The sequence below is a fragment of the Hippopotamus amphibius genome, chromosome 4 (genome assembly GCF_030028045.1).
Source record: "Hippopotamus amphibius kiboko isolate mHipAmp2 chromosome 4, mHipAmp2.hap2, whole genome shotgun sequence".
Taxonomy (NCBI): domain Eukaryota; kingdom Metazoa; phylum Chordata; class Mammalia; order Artiodactyla; family Hippopotamidae; genus Hippopotamus; species Hippopotamus amphibius.
The window spans coordinates 115,937,780-115,954,625 of NC_080189.1; the positions used below are offsets into that span (position 1 = coordinate 115,937,780).

Below are 16,846 nucleotides of genomic sequence, written 5' to 3' on the forward strand. Positions count from 1 at the left end.
CCCCACCTGCCCGCATCCCTGCTTTCTCCGTTTGTGTAACGATCTTTGATTCTCACAACTCAGCAGGCGAACAGGAGCGTGGGGAGGGCAGGAAACCACGATGACAAAGACTCAAAGGAAGCTTTGTCAGGGGAAAAAAAATAATAATAATAGGCTTTCGCACCAAGCGCTGCTCTGGGAATCCAACTGTTCGCCCTGTACTCGAAGTGTACATTTACCAAGAAAGCAAAAATAAACCGGATAAAAGCCATCGAAAGCCTCCCAGAAAGAAGGCTTTCCCTGCTTGTACCTGCCATCACGTCGCCCCGTGACTCCCCGGAGCGCGGTGCAGCTAGCCACGGCGCCGGAAGGCTGTGATTAAAGGGAGATTGGCTGTGCTGACGCTCAAATTAAACTCCTTTAAACAACAACAACAACAACAACATTTCCAATAAAGAGAGGCCAAGCTCAGCATGCTGCAGTCATTACTGTAGCACTTTTCTTCCAGGAGGGTTAGAAAATAGGAAGTATAGGGCTTTGAATTTTTGATCAAGCAAAGTGTTTTAAAGGGTTTTATTTCCTCCCGGTTCATTAAAATTGCACTACTGTGATTCTATTCTGTGTATAAACTAGATACACACACGCCTGCTGTGTTGCTTCCACCCAATGAGGACAATAGGCCCCTCCATAGGAGCTAATATCTCTTTTAGGATCTGTTGGGGGAAAGCCACACATATAAAAATAAAAGTGAAAATGGCCCCGTATATATTGATATATATAAATATACAAAAAAAGTGCTTATTTCCATCGCTAGGATAGTGGTTTTGACCTGGAGAACACAAGAGAAAACTATGTTTATTAGGTAGAAGAAACAGATGTACACTTGAGAACGTGCTTTATGGGAGCCTGGAGGCCTCTCACCTGATGGCTAAACCCGGGAGGAACTGAACCCCAGGGCCTCCATCGAGAGAAGGACCGAGATTGCTGCAGCCTGGAGATTTCTGTTCCCAACACTGCCCCTCCGTTTAGGCTCAATGACCAGAAAGGAAGAGAAGAAAAAGAGAGACGCAAGAGAAGAGGAAGAGAGAGGCGGGCAGGAGAGAGAAAAGAAAGGTGAAGAGAGAAGGAATGATTTCCAGGTGCCTTTGGTTACCGTAAGGGAAACCATCTCAAGCCAGATTGGAGGAAAAGCGGGACGTACTATAAAGACAGAGGGGTGGCTCAGACTGGAGGAGACCCCAGGCCTGGGGAGTGGTTGGGGTGTGAATATAAACCGGATGGAGGCAGATGTGGACACTTGAGCATGAAGAGAAGGCAGTAAGGAGCAACCAGAAAGGAGCCAGGAAACCACGAGAACACGTGGTCACCGGAGCCAGGGTACCGGAGCGCCCCCAGCAGGAGGGGTTGGAGGGCCGCACGGAGGATGGGGAGTGGCTGTTGGATGTATTTATCTGGAGGCCAGCGGTGCCCTGGGTGAGGGCAGTTTCAGGGCCGTGGAGGGCTGAAAGACAAAGGTTCATGGGAGGGGGAGGTGGGGGGACAGCCCTGGAATATATGCACTGGGGAGCTGAAGAGAGGGAAGGAGTCACAGCTGGGAGGTCAGGGGTCCTAAAGGAACTTTTTCGGAGGGAAAAGGTTTGAAGGCACTTGAACGATGTCGGAAAAGAGCCAGCAGAGGAGAAACATCAGCTCCTGAGGAGGCAGGTGGAAATGGCCTTGGGAAAGAGAAGGGACAATTCTTTCATCTCAACGCAAATGAAGCAGGAACCAAAGAGCAATGGGAGGAATCAGAGCCTATAATCTAAGCACTGCAGCGACGGGCTGTGTGCTGGGGAAACACGCAGTAGAGGGACACTCTTTGCAGATCATGGATGTAGACAGAACAGATAAATTAATAAAGAATGAGCTGAGGAGTGAATACCCAACGCACTTGGTGACAGACGTACAACAGGCCTGTTCTTTTTTTTTAAATAAGATTTGTCCTCAAATTGCCACCTGTGCCCCTTGGTGGTTTGGTATCTAGACTAGCAGACAGGAACCATCCCATTACCCCCTGGAAGTAGGCCATCGAGCTGCCCACAGACAAGCCAAATTTTTTCTCCAGAACATTTTGAATTAACTATAAAAGCTGGAGGAGTGTGATTAAGCCCCTAACGCTGCAAACCACAAAGCGTGCAAGAACTGTTGTCTGGGCCCAGATAATTGCAAGGGCCCTTGTTATGAGTGAAAACAACAGGCAGACCTCCACTGAGCTGGGTCTCTCCTCCTCTGTCCCTGCCTGGGCCCCCCTCCACACCCCTGCAGATACCGGGTCTACCTGCGACAGGACACCCCACTCTGAGGGGCCCCGGGCTTGGGAGTAAAGCCCCCTGGAGTAACTGGGCCATCGAGTTTCAAATCAAATCTCTCCCACAGGCCCATCTTCTCCAGTTACTGGGCTCATTAGAGCTCAGATAATGGAATAGCTCCTCCCGCCAATGGCCCGTGAGCAAGTGGACAGAAACCAGCCCCTCTACGACTTAATGAAGGAGAAACGGGGAGGAAACGGTCTCTGCGTATAGCCACAAAGTTTTTAGTGTTTTGGAAGAACTTCTTACCATGGGCGATCTGGAGCACGAAGAATGGATTCACCAGGCAGGGTGGTTGTAAGCAGGACAGACGTTCATCCATGCATCCTGATGACGACGTCCAGCATTCCTGAATTTATCATTCCAGAAGGTTCCATGGCTAATCTCACCGGTAGGCAGGAGGCATGGGAGATCCCTGGAGCCAGAAGAGGTCTTCAGAAGCTGTGGGGGCTGCATGCCAGGAAGGGTGAAGTCTGCTAGGAGCTGCCTGGTTTGTGTTTTGTGCTGTTTGAATCTTGGGGTCTGGATAAGGACGCGCTCTCCAGGGAAGAACTTGACAGCGACTTGGACAACTGGAAATATGGAAGTTGACCGAGATGCTCCTAGCATTCAGCCATGTGTGTGTAGCGCTGTCCCCACATGTCTGCAGATGTTGGAAAACAGGAAGCATTCTGGGCTCGGAGCATTTCCTGGACCAGGACTCCACTGGTACCAAGGGCCATGCCAGGGGCCAGGAGAAAAGGGAGCACTCTTTACCACCCTGCAGTCTGACCCTGAGCCCTAGCTGGCCTCCAATTGCATTCACTTGCTTAGAAATCAGCTGACCTTAAGAAAGTGATAACTAATAAGGAAAAGGACTTGGAGTTGGGGGTTCCAGGCACAAGAAAGCCAAGAGCAGCCCCCTAATTGTGTGGGCACCAAATAGAGCTCCTCAAAGGACGACAGTAGATTGGTTTATTACCGCAAAGAAAATGTGTTGTCAAGTGTCTGGCGCACAGAAGGTGAATGGTTTCTCCCTGGTTCTGTTAAAATCACTCCCATTAAATTGAATGGAAACAAAGAGATCCACCGCTCCAAGGCCTTCCTAGCCCGCCAGGCTGGGAATCATCTCCCACAGGCGAGTGACGTCAGGAAAGAGAACTGGGATTCCTCAACCAAATTCCACTTCAGTCCCTGATCTGTGCTTCTTGCTGTCAATCTTGGCTGGGAGGAAGCTTTGTGGCCAGTTGCAGACCCCAGGCAATGCACCCACCTGAGTCCCCTCTCAGCTTCCCATCATGATGGATAGGGATTGCCTGCAAAGAGATTGCCAAGAACCCCGAGAGCCTGCCATTTGAGTGTCCCAGACAACTGCAGAAGAGGAAAGGGATGGGGCTCACCAAAGTTTCACAACCCAAAGGCTTGGCCAGCTCAGGTACGTCATACGATGGGGGAGCAAGAGTGAGTTATCACCATGGCAACCAGAAGGACTACAACCGGGGTTCAGGAGGCCCCTGTGACTCAGCGATCTCTCCTCCTGGGCCACATCTAGCAGATTCTTACAACCTGCCAGGCAGGGGGAAAGGGGGTAGTCACCCAGGGGAAACTCAACTAAGGCCCTCCTCTTCCTGATCCGTGCCCCCTACCCACTCCCACACGTTCTGTGTCCTCACCTGCCAGGGAGCGAGCAGGCAGTCCATTTCATAAGCAATACGCAGGTTTTGAATGCCTCCCCTGTGGAGGGCTCTGCCCCAGGGGGACAGGGGGAGTGAGGACAACAGACTGAACACAGCCCATGAGATGCAAGTCAGATGCCCATCAGTGTTGAGGAGCAGGGGAGCCCGAGGAGGGCATGACTGATTCTACCCCGGGGGATCGGGGAGACTTCACAGAGGACGTGACCTCAGAGCTGGGAACACTGAGCAGCTCATTAAGAACTGGGGGTGGGGGGGATAGATTGGGAGTTTGGGATTGACATGTACACACTGCTATGAGGGTGAGTCAAAAATTATCAAATTATCTACACTCCTGTTATATTAAGACTTCTGTTGCCCACACCGTCTTATCAGAACTTTCCATTCAAGGCTACTGTCTCCTCAGTCACTGCTGTGCAGGTGTGAACGTGTTACATCCGTTCATTTGTAACTGCAGCGCGAGCAAAAATGGATGCTCCACTTGTGATTTGCACAAAAGAAGAGCAGCGTGCAGTGATTCGGTTTTTGTGGTCTGAGGGTGTGCACGTCCACACACTTCTGCCCACACTGTCGACGCTCTGCAAAAACTTTGTTTTAAGGTGTTAAAGCATCCTCCCTATAGTTCTGATCTCGCTCCATCGGACTTTCACCTGTTTGGTGAAAGCAGCCCAACAAGGATGAAGAGTCACGTCTGATGGAGAAGTGAAGACAGCAGTGCATTCGTGGCTTGCATCTCAGCCTAAAACATTTTTTAATGAGGGAATATGAAAGCTTGTGTACAGATGGACAAAGCGTATTGAAAAGCAAGGAGATTACATCAAAAAATGATGTACTTGTCTTTTCCAAAAGTTAAAATAAATTCTAAGCCAGAGTGAGGATAATTTTTGACTCACCCTCTTATATTTAAAATGGAAAACCAACAAGGACCTACTGTATAGCACAGGGAACTCTGCTCATGATTATGTAACAACCTAAATGGGAAAAGAATCTGAAAAAGAATAGATACATGTATATGTATAACTGAATCACTTACTGTATACCTGAAACTAACACAACATTGCTAACCAACTGTACTTCAACATAAAATAAAAAGTTAAAAAAAAAAAGAAAGACAGAATTGGCAGACGGTCCTCCCAACTGGGCTGGAAACACTCCTCAGCTCCCCAAGGCAGAGGAGCTTGTCTGCCGTCAGGGCCTGGCTCCAGGAGCCCAGGTCACGCCAGGCCACTTTCCTGGCTGCACGCAGATAGGGTGTCAGGGGCTGAGCCTCCCCCGTGCATCTCCTGCTCCTTCCTGCCCCGATCCAGCTCAGATCCTCTCATCTTTCCCTTCTAAAAATGCCTCGTTCCTGCACTGCTTTTACACCTTCACTGCACCATTACCACCCTACTTGAAGCACATTTTTAAACACATACAAAAGTGGAGAAGATAAAGTAATGCACCTCTGTCACCTAAATGCAACAATTTTCACCTCACAGCCTGTCGCATTTCATGCATAATCCCACTCCATGTCCCCACCCTCTGCCCCAGACAGCATATCATCTCATCCGTAATTATTACAGAAAGTATCTCAAACAGATCCAAGTTTTCTTCACCCACATCTGCAAGACCACTCTCGTTCCTTTAAAAAATGATACTGGTTTCTGAATATTATCCAATAACCAGTCAGCGACCCCACAGTCAGGATTTTTCAGGCTGCATCCCCAAGATGTCTTTTGCTATGTTCCTCTGTCCCTTGACTTTTCTGTAAATAGATATTTAGATCTAGAGACTTTGTGATTGTGTTCAGCAAAAACTTCAAAGGCAGTGGCGCCCCTTCCATCAGCAGGTACACAGAGTCTGGTCAGTTCTCTCTGTGATGGTAACAGACACTGATGCCACGTCCACTCATTCCTTAGAGGTGGCCACGTGGTGATGCTCTGATTCCACAACTCCGTTCACTGGCTAGAAAAAAGAGAAACTTCATGGGGGGAAAACAGAACAGATGCTTGATTCTTCCCTTCTTACACCAGTTTCCCAAAGATTGAATTGCTTCCCTAACCTTCTCCAAAAGTAACCAAGGGGGGTTTGATTTTTAGCATCGTTATAAAGGATTGGATTTCAACATATCTGATGTATTTTAATCCATTGCAGCCAAGCCCTTGCAGTCATCACCACAACTGATGTCTGAATTGTCTCGTCTTTGGCCAGTAGGACTTTGGGTCCTGCATCCACTCTGACAGTTTCCTTGCATTCTGGGTGACAAGATGGCCCAGGCTCATCTTGTACATTCATCTCACTCTTGTTTATTTCAATAGCAGGTCCCCTGACCCCCGCCTCCAATCTGTCTGTGTCTTCACTGCAGCTAGATTAATCTTTCCAAAAATTAATTTTAGCTCTGTTTCTCTTCTTGGGAGACAGTGTGATACAAGAAACAAACAGGATCTTTGGAACTCGGGGGAACTGGCTTTGAAAGTTGGCCACATCAATTATAAGATGCACGGTTCTAGTTGGTTACATCATCTTCTGAGCCTCAACTGCCTCGTTTGTAGAAATAAGAATAATAATATCTTACCATACAGGATTATGGTAAAGACTAAATAAATGTAAAGTGCCTGGTTTAGAATCTGGTGAATAGTAAATGCATGTCAACATCCATTCCTTTTCTTCTTGTTCTTTTCCAAAACATCAGTGGTTCCTAGTGCCCCTCCCATTGTGCAAACTTTCAAGCCCCCTTTCCTCTGACCCACAATGCCTGTTCTCTCCACCCACCTCCACTCTGGTCCCACCAGCCTGCTCTCACCCGAGCTACTAACTCCCACACCATCCTTTACTTACACCACCCGCCTCTGTCATGAATGCCCCACGCACTTCTGCTTATTCAAATCCTAACTATCTGTGAAGACCCAGCTCAGGTCTGTCTGTTTCCCCAAACCCTTCACACCTCATACTCTTCTCATCCCACGAAAGCCTGCCTGCCTGCCCACAAAAGCAGGTGGCGGGGTGGGCGTGGGGGTGCTATATGCTTCCGTAGCCATTTTCACCTGCCACTTACGTGCTAGGACGGAATACACCTCCAGAACAGCTCTCTCTGAAGCTGGACTGGTGTGCACACAGACCCCTGGGCGCCCCCTCTAGTGCGGGACTGCGCGTGTGCTTGTGCATGCAAACATGGCTGTGCATGCGTGTGTGTGAGCACACGCTTGTATGTGCACATGCATGTATGTGCACGTGTGTACATGCATACACGCATGTGTGTACGTGTGCATGTGACCAACACCCTGCAGGAAGCCAGGCTCCCTGCTGCCCTCTCTGATTCAGAATCACCTGGGAGTCCCTGAGGCTCTGCCCCGCCCTCAGATGTCCCCTGGAATATGCAAGGACCCTGATTTTAACAGAGGCCCAGTGATGGTCTCCTTGGGGGTCTCACTTTTCCAAACCGGATATGACCCCATCTGGAGCAAGGAGTAGAGCTGTAAATGACTAGAGAAAGCTTCCCTGTCCAGATCTTGCAGCTGGATCGGAAACCAAAGATGAACTCAGCGCAGAACTTTCCCAAGGAAGAATCATCCCCCGGAGAAGCAATGAGCAAGAACACTTAGCAAGACGGCCTCTGGTCCCCAAGACAGGATGACCCCACCCAGCGACCTAGCCAACTGAGCCGAGGCATCGCAAAGCCGGGAGAGGCAGCAGTGACACATGGTGTCCACCTACCGGCCCTTCCAGGACCCCAGCGTCCGTCCCAGGATGGAGTCACTACTGTGAAGAAAGAAAGAAGAAACTGGGTCCCAGGTGCAAGACGAAATGGAGCTCCGGGGTAGGTGCAGAAGCCCTGAGTGGGCGGTCTTGGGTCTTTGGGGTTTAAAGGAAATGCCCCTTCCCTCAAAAGGTGTTGCCCAGATTAAAGGGGTTTAGCCAAAGCAGGGTTCAAAGCTCAGCATAAAAAAGCACCAGTGATTTAAGCAATATAACTGGAACATCCCCGGATGGCTAGAGGGGCAGGGGGAGCCCTGGGATAAAGGGAGTGGCTGGCGCCAGCACTCCAAGAAGATGGCCAGTGAAGAGGTTCCCGGGAGGCTTGGCGTGTCCCCAGGCTGGCAGCTCTGTGTCCAGGGGCATCAGAGAACAGGCTGGCAAGTGGCCGTCGCTGGAGCGGAAGTGAGACAACCCCCAATTATTCCAGACGCAAGCGGCCTTTGGACTGAGCAGGGAGGGGCTGCACTCTTTCCACAGGGGAGTGAAAATGGAACCTCGGGTTGTTTAACGGGGTGTTAAGGGTGTGGGGTCACTGCCCCTGAAAAGGGGAGGTGCGCTTGGGGACATCCCGGTGGTGGTGGGTCCAGGCCTGCAGGTGCTCACGGGTGAAAGGCAGCCGCGCTGGGGGAGAGGCTCTTCAGGACCAGGGGATGCTCGGCCCTGCCCTGCTCTCAACTGGCCTCCAGGGCTCGTGGGGGTTGAGAGCAGCAAGGGCGCTCCCAGCAAGGGATGCAACCCAGTAGCCACCATGTTTCACAGCTCGGCAGAAAGCTCCAGGCTGAGCTCCAGCAGAGGCTTGAGCGCAGCCTGTCACAGCAGCAGCATTAGGGGCGAGATGACACCCACCCCACCTCAGGCCCGCAGGACATTCCTTCCAGGGAGCTCTGCCCTGGCTCACCCTCTGCCCACCCCCCGCGGGGTCGGCCTGATTGAGATGGACGCTGGTGCACAAACCTTTACCAAAAAACCCCCGTGAGTCGCTCTCCACTCCTAACATATAAATAGACCGTGCTCTTGTGCATCTTTCTGGAACAGGGCAGTGCGCAGGCCCTCCTCCCACGGCTCGCCCTGCACGGATGGGCTTCTTGATCCGGCACCCGAGCCCCCTTAAAGAGGCAGGTGCCCCTGGGCCAGGCCTCCTGGAGGCTCTGACCGCAGACTCTTAGAGCTCCCCCACCCCCGCTGGGAGCTGGAAATCAGAGCTCAGAATAGCCAGCGTGGGGCACTCCCGCTGGGGTCCCAGGAAACTCTTTATTGCCAGCCTGCTTCTTTATTTCAACTGTTTTTAGATGAGCCAAAGGCCGGGTCCCTTTTCTATTTTCTTGAGAACGCTGCCCTCATCCTGGGGAACGGGCCTCACAAATGATCACACCCGTTCCCTGCTTCCAGCCTGGAGCAGGCTCGGAGAGTCCCAGAAAGAGCCACCTGCCACCTCAAACATCGTCGGCCCAGGACAGGCCACACTGACTCCCGGGAGAAGGGCAGGGCAGTGACTGGGATGAGGCAGTGAGACATCCGGGTGCCAAGCTCACGGGGCAGAAGCCCCAGGACGGCAGCTTGGGTGAGCCTCGCCTGCCTCACCCTGGTCGCTGCTTTGCTTGCAAATAATCCTTTCGCATGTCGGATAATTTGTAGATTCTAGAAGTTTCCCCAAACACCCACCTTAAATTCTTCTGCTTCAAATTGAGTAAGGCTTGTAGCTCTTGTTGAGAGAGAGAGACAGAGACTGAGAAGCAGAGGCAGACAGAGAGAGACTTACAGAGACAGGGAGACAGAGAGACGCCCCTGGTCCTGACAGCTGCCCTTTGCATTATCCTCAGGCAGCTTTCTCCTCAATCTCAATTCCCTTATTTTTTTTTTTTCCGGCCTGATCTCTCCACATCTTTCAAGCTCTGCTGGTGGGATGAGTTCCATGGAATGTCCTGCGAGCATCCATCCCCCTCGTAATGCATCTCATTTTCCTTATAGCTGTTTAATCCTTTGAGTCTCTTTCCTCATTCATTCAGCGTCCACGAGGTTCAAAGCTCCGGGTGGGGCCCTGGGGCCGCCAAGAGCAAAGCAGACAACGGGGCAGCACCATGACCTTCATGGGCTCTTCCTCCACACACAAAAGAAAAAATCTTAAAAATTCCATTTTATGGCTATGTTGGCACAAAGATGAGTATATTAACAGTATACATGACATTTTTTTCAACCTAACAGTTCATTTTTTTGCTTCTGATTTTTAAAGAAATGAAAACTCAATGCCGTGGGCCCCTGAAAGTATCTTGGGTCCCAGGCACTGTGCTTCATGGGGGCTCTGGGCCTTGTTGATGGTGCCAGACTCAGAGCTGCCAGTCTAGCTCACAGTCAAGGCTGCGAAGCGGACCACCCTGGAAGCTTTCAGAAGCCCCGTAGCCCAAGGGCACTCACACAACAACATCCGAACCTTGGGATGGGACCCAGACATCAGTACTTTTTTAAGCTCCCCGGTTGATTAAAAGTGCAGTCAAGGTTGTGAATCAATGATTCTCAGTGCTAGCTGCCCAAGAGAATTACCTGAGTTTTTTGCTTTTTTTTTAAACTCAGGGAAGAGGGGTTGTGCATCCACATTCCTAAACCCCCAGGTGACCCCCCCTGTAAAAGGGTTCTCCTTCCCTCACCGGGTGGGGACGTGTGTGTGCTCACCATTGCCACAGACTCTGAAGAGCAATTCTCTGCGGATCCTGAATAAACCCTCTTTGCTGGAGAAATACCCAGTCATCTATTTGTTTCAGGTCAAGACTGTTAAACAACAGCTCCCCATCCTCCCCCTCCCACCAGCCCCTGGCAGCCAGCATTCTGCTTCCTACCCCCACGCCCTCGACCATTGCAGGTACCTCTGTAAGTGGAATCCTGCAGTGTTTGTCCTTTTGTGTCTGGCTTCCTTCCTTCACAACGTCCTCAAGGTTCGTCTATGTTGTAGCATGTGGAGGAATTCCCTTCCTCGAAGGTGGAACACTGTTCCAGCCTGTGTACAGACCACACCTTGTTCACCCACTGGATTTTGTCTCTTTGGTTCACACCTGCACTGCAGTACCTAGAACATTGCCGGCACACAGGAGGTATTCTAATACGTGTTGAAAGATGGCTTTAGATGAAGTAATCTGTTGCAAGTGCTTCTTTCCTGCACGCGGTGAGCCTTCCAAAAGTATTAGCCATTGTTTTGATTGGTCACCTTCATTCTAGATTCATCCATGTAAACAGAGGGCAGCTCTCAGTACTGCCAGGAAGCAGGGCAACACACGAGCGAGGCAGGAGGAGGCACAAGTTAGAGCTACATGTCGATGGTACTTTTGAGCTTGGGAGTCAGAAGCTGAAGGTCCACCAGCTTCTGCCTGAGGAGCTGCTCCCTGGACCCAGGCTGGTCCCTGCCGTCTTGTGACCTTCTTCCAGGAAACACAGAGGTGGGAGGCCTTGGTGGCTGCCCTCCGTCACCCCTCCTCTTTCTCAGGGATCCCCCACTTTCCTCCCAGATGAATCACCCCTTCCAGGAAGGCCCAGAGCAGCACGCAGCCCGGGTCCATGGGGGTCCTTATTACAGGGAGAGAGAAGCCCTCTCCACTTCCTCTGGGACCAGATCCCAGGAGATTCAGCTCATCTGTGCTGAAGATGGTCAGCCGGCAGCCCAGGGCTGTCTCTCTTGTCACCTTCTCACGGCACAGCCCCGTCCCCACGATGGTGCCACCGTCCGAGGCCTCTGCTCCAGCCTGGAGGGACGCTGCGGGCTGGGGAGGGGTCACTGGGGGGAGGCCGGGGGTTGGGGGCGGCACAGGAACGGGCCGAGATGTCTTTCCACAGAAAGCGCCGGCACCTTTAACCCTCCGCCGAGCCTCGCGGCCCCGAGTTTGGTGGGGGCTCCCCCGTCGCTCCTGGCGGGTCCAGAGAGCTCGCCCGGCAGCCTCGAGCCGTGAAGTAATAATTGTCAGAGAGGCTCAGGCTCCGCCAGCTGAGGACACACCAGCGTGACCCTGGAAAGGCAAGCAGGCCCTGCCGCCTCGGACGCAGCCCATTAGCAGGGCAGAGGACCTTGCCCCGCCGCCACCTGCGCCCCGCTGCCCCACCAGGAAATGCGACAGCAGCGAGACACCCTCTGTGCAGTCACCTTGATGGGCGGTGCCGGGCCCTCCTTCCCTGGGGCTGTAACTAACGCCGGAGTGAAACACAATAGAGGGCCCATCACGGGTGTTTCTGCCTTAATACAAAGGGAGCAACGAACCGTAGAGATGCTGGAGCTCACAGAGGAGCACGCAGGCGGAATAAGCCGCCCGCAATCGCATCCTTAACAGCTGAGAGCTGCTGCCGCCACGGCACAGAAGCCTCGGGTCTCTGTCAACGTGCGTGTGTGCGTGTGCGCGCCTGTGTGCATGTAGGTGCATCACGTGTGTGTACTCGCATATGCACGTGCACTGTGTGTGCACATGTGTGTATATTATGTGTGTGTGTGTATTCTGTGTAGTGTGCATGTGTAGGTATATGCATGTACATGTGTGTGCGTGTGTGTCTGTAAATGTGTATCATGTGCATGGGTATGTATGTTAAATGCTTCTGTGTATATTGTGTGCATGTGTGTGTGTATTATGTGTGTACATGTGTCCTGTGTGCATGTATATATGGGTGAATATGTGTGTATACACACGTGTCTATATGCATGTGTCTATATGCACACACATGTGTAGGTACGTGTGTATATTATGTGCACACACGTGTTATGTGAGTTGTGTATGCTGTTACATGTATGTACACACATGTGGGCATGTGTAGTGTGTGCATGTATACACGTTACATGTGTGTTTGCATATCATGTGTATGTATGTGTAGGCAGTGATATTTTTATGACGACACATTTTTATTTGCAACAAGTCAATCGCCATATAAGAAAAGATGCTATGAGATCAAGGGCAGTTTGGTATTTAAAGCTTTACAAATGTTTGTAGACATCCTTCATATATTTCTATAGCAGCATTCTCCAAGCTGTGTTCCGCAAAACACACCTCCAGGGCACACAGAGACCCTGAGAAATCCTGGAGCAAAGAAACCTGCTGAGCATGGTTGGCCGAGCACCGCCAGCCACAGACCACCTTTCTTCCCGAGACCACTGGTCCTTGCTGGTCTGCGGGGTAAAGGGAACCATCTCTTCTCACAGTCTCTCCCGAAGCTGGGTCCAGTCCTTTCCAGTTCTCAGGCCTTAGGAGGAGCCAGTCCAAAATCACGGGGGGAGTTCTGAAAGCGAAAAGGAGAGCGAGAGCAGCTGAGAACCTGTTTAACATACTACTTTCCCTGCACGTTCCCCCGCTCCTCCTGGGCAAGAGATGGGGCAGATGACAGGCAGGGAGTTCAAATCACCCCTTCTCTAACACACAAGGCGACTGTCACTGCCCAACCTTCGACTCACTTTCTCATTCTCAGCAAATTATGGGGATGGATGGAAGCAGGGGTTGACAGGCAGTGGGAGGAGGGAAAGACATTCAGGAATCTTTTATCAAACACAGATCTTCAGTCTTTTTCTTACTCTTTTTTTTTTTTTTAATTAGGATTACACTGTATTGATTGCTAGTGTAATCTGCTTTTTCACTTAGTGTATCATGAGGACTTTCTCAGGGTATTAAATAGTCTTCTAAAACATAACTTTTAATTACCTAATATAATTCTATCTTGCAGATACATACCACAATTTTTACCCAGTGTGCACTTATCAATTTATTGCCTACGGTATCCAAATCCACCCTTCAGTGCCTGCTCTGTGATAAGGGGCTGTGTGTACCTAGCATTTCTCCCTTACTGTGGCTGCAATGCTAAACTCAGTCAGTAGAGGATGTGAGAGGGACACTGAAGGAAAAGGCCAGGTTCTCTTCCCTCATTTCAGGGTGAGAGGTTTGCTCTTTTTCATTTCTATTGCACTGTCAGCTCTGTGTGTGCGAACGTCCGGTGGCGTTCCTGAGCCTAGCACACAGGCAGCCTTGGCTCAGGCTGGCGACCACCCAGCTGCAGACCCCCCGTGGGGACAGTGCTGTGCTCCCAGCCTCCATGTGGGCAGCAGAGCCCTGTGGACCTATAAGAAGCCCTGCTCGTCTGTGCTCTGAGACACACGTTCCTGCTGCCCGGGAACACGGGCCAGCTCTGGCCGAGGCCAGTGGTGAACTTCTGTCCCAGCCAGTGACCCCCAACCACACCTGCTTCAACCATGGTGAAACCCCTTCCAAGTCTGCCCTTTCTTGGGTGTCTCCCTGCCCTAGGGCACTCCTTAGAGTTCTCTTTCCATCTTTATAGTCACTCTCCTATCACTGCTGAATAATTCCTTGTACTTAACTTCCCTTGTTCAAACTACTGTGTGGTTTCTGCCTCCTGATTGGACCAGCGCGGACAGTGCTCTAGACATTATTTTTGAAGTATTTTCATTTGAAGTTGGGCAGCAGGAAAGGATGGAGTGAAGGACATATTTAATCAAATGGCAAACATTTACCCAGGAGCCCTAAGAGGGCTACCAGGTCCCAGGACAGGCAGCCGGAGAATAGTGATGGTAACGTTACTAAACACCTGTCAGGAGAACCAAGCCATTCACCATCACAACAGCCCCACGGGCACCACTGCGACGATGCCAGCAAAGGGGTCTGCCTGCCATGCTGCTGCTCTCATCTGGAGAACCCGGAGTCTAGGCACATAGGACTCGTCGGCTTGTCTGCAAAGGTAGCATAAGGCTGGAACTTCCAGGAGATGGATGGAAGGATCAAGAAGGATTCTGGGGAGGCACACCTTGCACAGAGGAGAGAGGGCCCCAAGAGAGCCCGGAGAAATGGTTTCCACCTTCTGTGAGCTCTGCGTGGATTTGTCATGGGCCCTTGGGAAGCCCAGCCTCCTGGACAGTCAGGCAGCACGCCCTTTCTGCTACTGTAGAGTGTCAGGCAGACTTACCGGCCTGGGTACAAAGTGTTGTTTCCACTTAGAACGTCCTCATCCCCGGACGCCTCCCTCCACTGTGGGCATGGGGGGCCGTGGGTGCTGGAGGGCACAGCGGTGGTTCCCAAGCTTCTTGATCTTGCACCTCATCATATTCCAATGTCTTTGTGTTGTGTATTAATTTATAAATTAATATATTTACTACTGTTCCGATTACGGTGTGCACGTCTTAAGGCACATACCCAGTAGAAACACTTCGAGGGCAAGATAAAAATAAGTACAAAGTTCTAAAATTGTCCTCCTGCATTCCGATGAGTCATCCTGACCCCACACCCCCACCCGAGGTGCATGGCCTCCACTTTGGAGATCTCTAATTTCCAAGACATGCTGACCCCACAGCGAAGTCCAAGTTAATTAAGGTTACTTAGGCCGTGCAGTCTCTGCTTTCTGCTTTCTCTCCTCTCCTCCCTCCTGGGGCCCTCCCATCCCAACAGTCCACCTTAACAGCCCAATTTTCCCATATTTAAAAATGAAATTACATCCTCTTTTACATATTTCTTACATGTTGCTTTTACTACACTTGAAGAGTCCTCCAAATTCATACAGTTCTATGAGTTCCATATATTTAATGGCTGTATCACGTTTGATAGTGTGTGTATGGGGGTGATGTATTCAATCATTCACGAACATTCACTCTGCTTCTCATTTTTTGTCACTATGAACAACGCCGTAATAAACATCCTTGTATGAACAACAACAACAACAAAGAGTTACTTACTCTGCTCTTGGATGTCCTTGTCATGTCATGACTGGCCAGATCTTCCTTTCCTTTTAGGAGACCAGGCTGGACCCCTAGGATGCGGTCTCTGGGGGTGAGAAGGTTGGTGAGAAAGTTATCCCAATTACAGTCCTGGGTGCAGTTTAATTCCTGTCTCATAGGGTTTAGTGAAGATTAAATGAGATAATGCATGTGAATCACTTAAAAGAATAACCTGATCTGTAAGCAGTAGTTGTCTGTTATTCTCTGAATCCTCACACATGTCGGGGCAGTTGGGGATCTGCATTAGATCGGCCACTCAGAAGAAGGGTCGTCACTCCAACCAATGCTTCACGCCTGGCCTGACCTGAATCACAAGCTACGTGATGGGATTCTGAGCGGCAGGAAATGGCTATTTCCTGGATAGCAGAGATTTAAGGAAACGTACTCCAGGGTGAGCTCTACTCCCAAGGGCAGGTTGGACGTGGCAGAGGTGGTTAACTGTACCCCAGTATCTATTTCCCCGTCTTCCTTTTAGTCACAGAACTCCTTGAGTTTCAGCCAGGTACGTGGCATCCGGATTAGAAACCACAGTTCTCGGACTCCGTTGCAGTCACGTGTGACTCTGTGGCTAAATTCTGGCCAATGAACTTTGAGCAGGAGTGATCTGTGCAAGTTACAGATGGTTTTTGTACAGAAATTCTTTGCGCTCCATTTCCTCTTATCTTGCCTTCAGTGGACTAAAATGCGGCTACGATGGAATGATGGGAATTCAACGCCGAGTCACAGGAAACAGCCGCAGGGGTAAGATGAGCAAGAACGGGGGAGGTCCTGCAGTGCCTGGTGACTCTGAGGAGCAGGGCTGCCGTACCCTGGGCCACTCTGCGGCTTCTACGTGAGCACCTGTCTTCTGGGGTCTTCCGTTACAGCGTTTGTCCTGTACCCTCACTAGTCCTGAAATCGGTGCTGGAAGGGAGGTGCTACCATAATGAAAACAAAATGACGCGGCGTTGTCTTAGCAGTGGGTGGCAGGTGGTGAGGAGTCACACTGCAGGCTGGAAAGCAGGTGACCCCTGTCACGTGGCAAGAATCAGTTGCCTTCAGGAACTTTGAAGCAGATCAGGTACCTAAAGAGCCCGTATCTCTAGCAAACATCATTTTAGAACATTCACAACATGGATGCATCCGGCTGTTCCTTGGTGCCTTTAACAAGGGACCACAAGAGAGACATAAAGCCAGGTGCGTTTGCAAGCAAAGGTGGAGGGATGCAGCTCTGTGACGGGAAGGCCACCCTGCCTGTGGTTTGCAAATGAAACTGACCAAGTGGCTGGAAAAGCCAGCGGCTTCTGTCACCACCAGCAGCATCTTCTGCTGCAAGCTCAGAGCCTTTCTCAAAGGCCTCCTGTGGAAGTGCTGCAGCCAGACAACAGGATCCAGGC

At 50.8% G+C, this 16,846-nt stretch overlaps 1 long non-coding RNA gene across 1 annotated transcript in view; it reads right to left on the reverse strand.

The window, feature by feature from the left end:
* Positions 1-12,700: 12,700 nt before the first annotated feature.
* The window catches only part of LOC130851181 (uncharacterized), a 39,949-nt gene continuing 35,803 nt past the window's right edge, over positions 12,701-16,846 (reverse strand). The window contains exons 3-4 of the long non-coding RNA XR_009053136.1: positions 15,429-15,516; positions 12,701-12,976 (exon numbers count right to left, since the gene is read on the reverse strand). This is a non-coding gene — a long non-coding RNA (uncharacterized LOC130851181). The remainder of the gene's footprint in view (positions 12,977-15,428; positions 15,517-16,846) is intronic.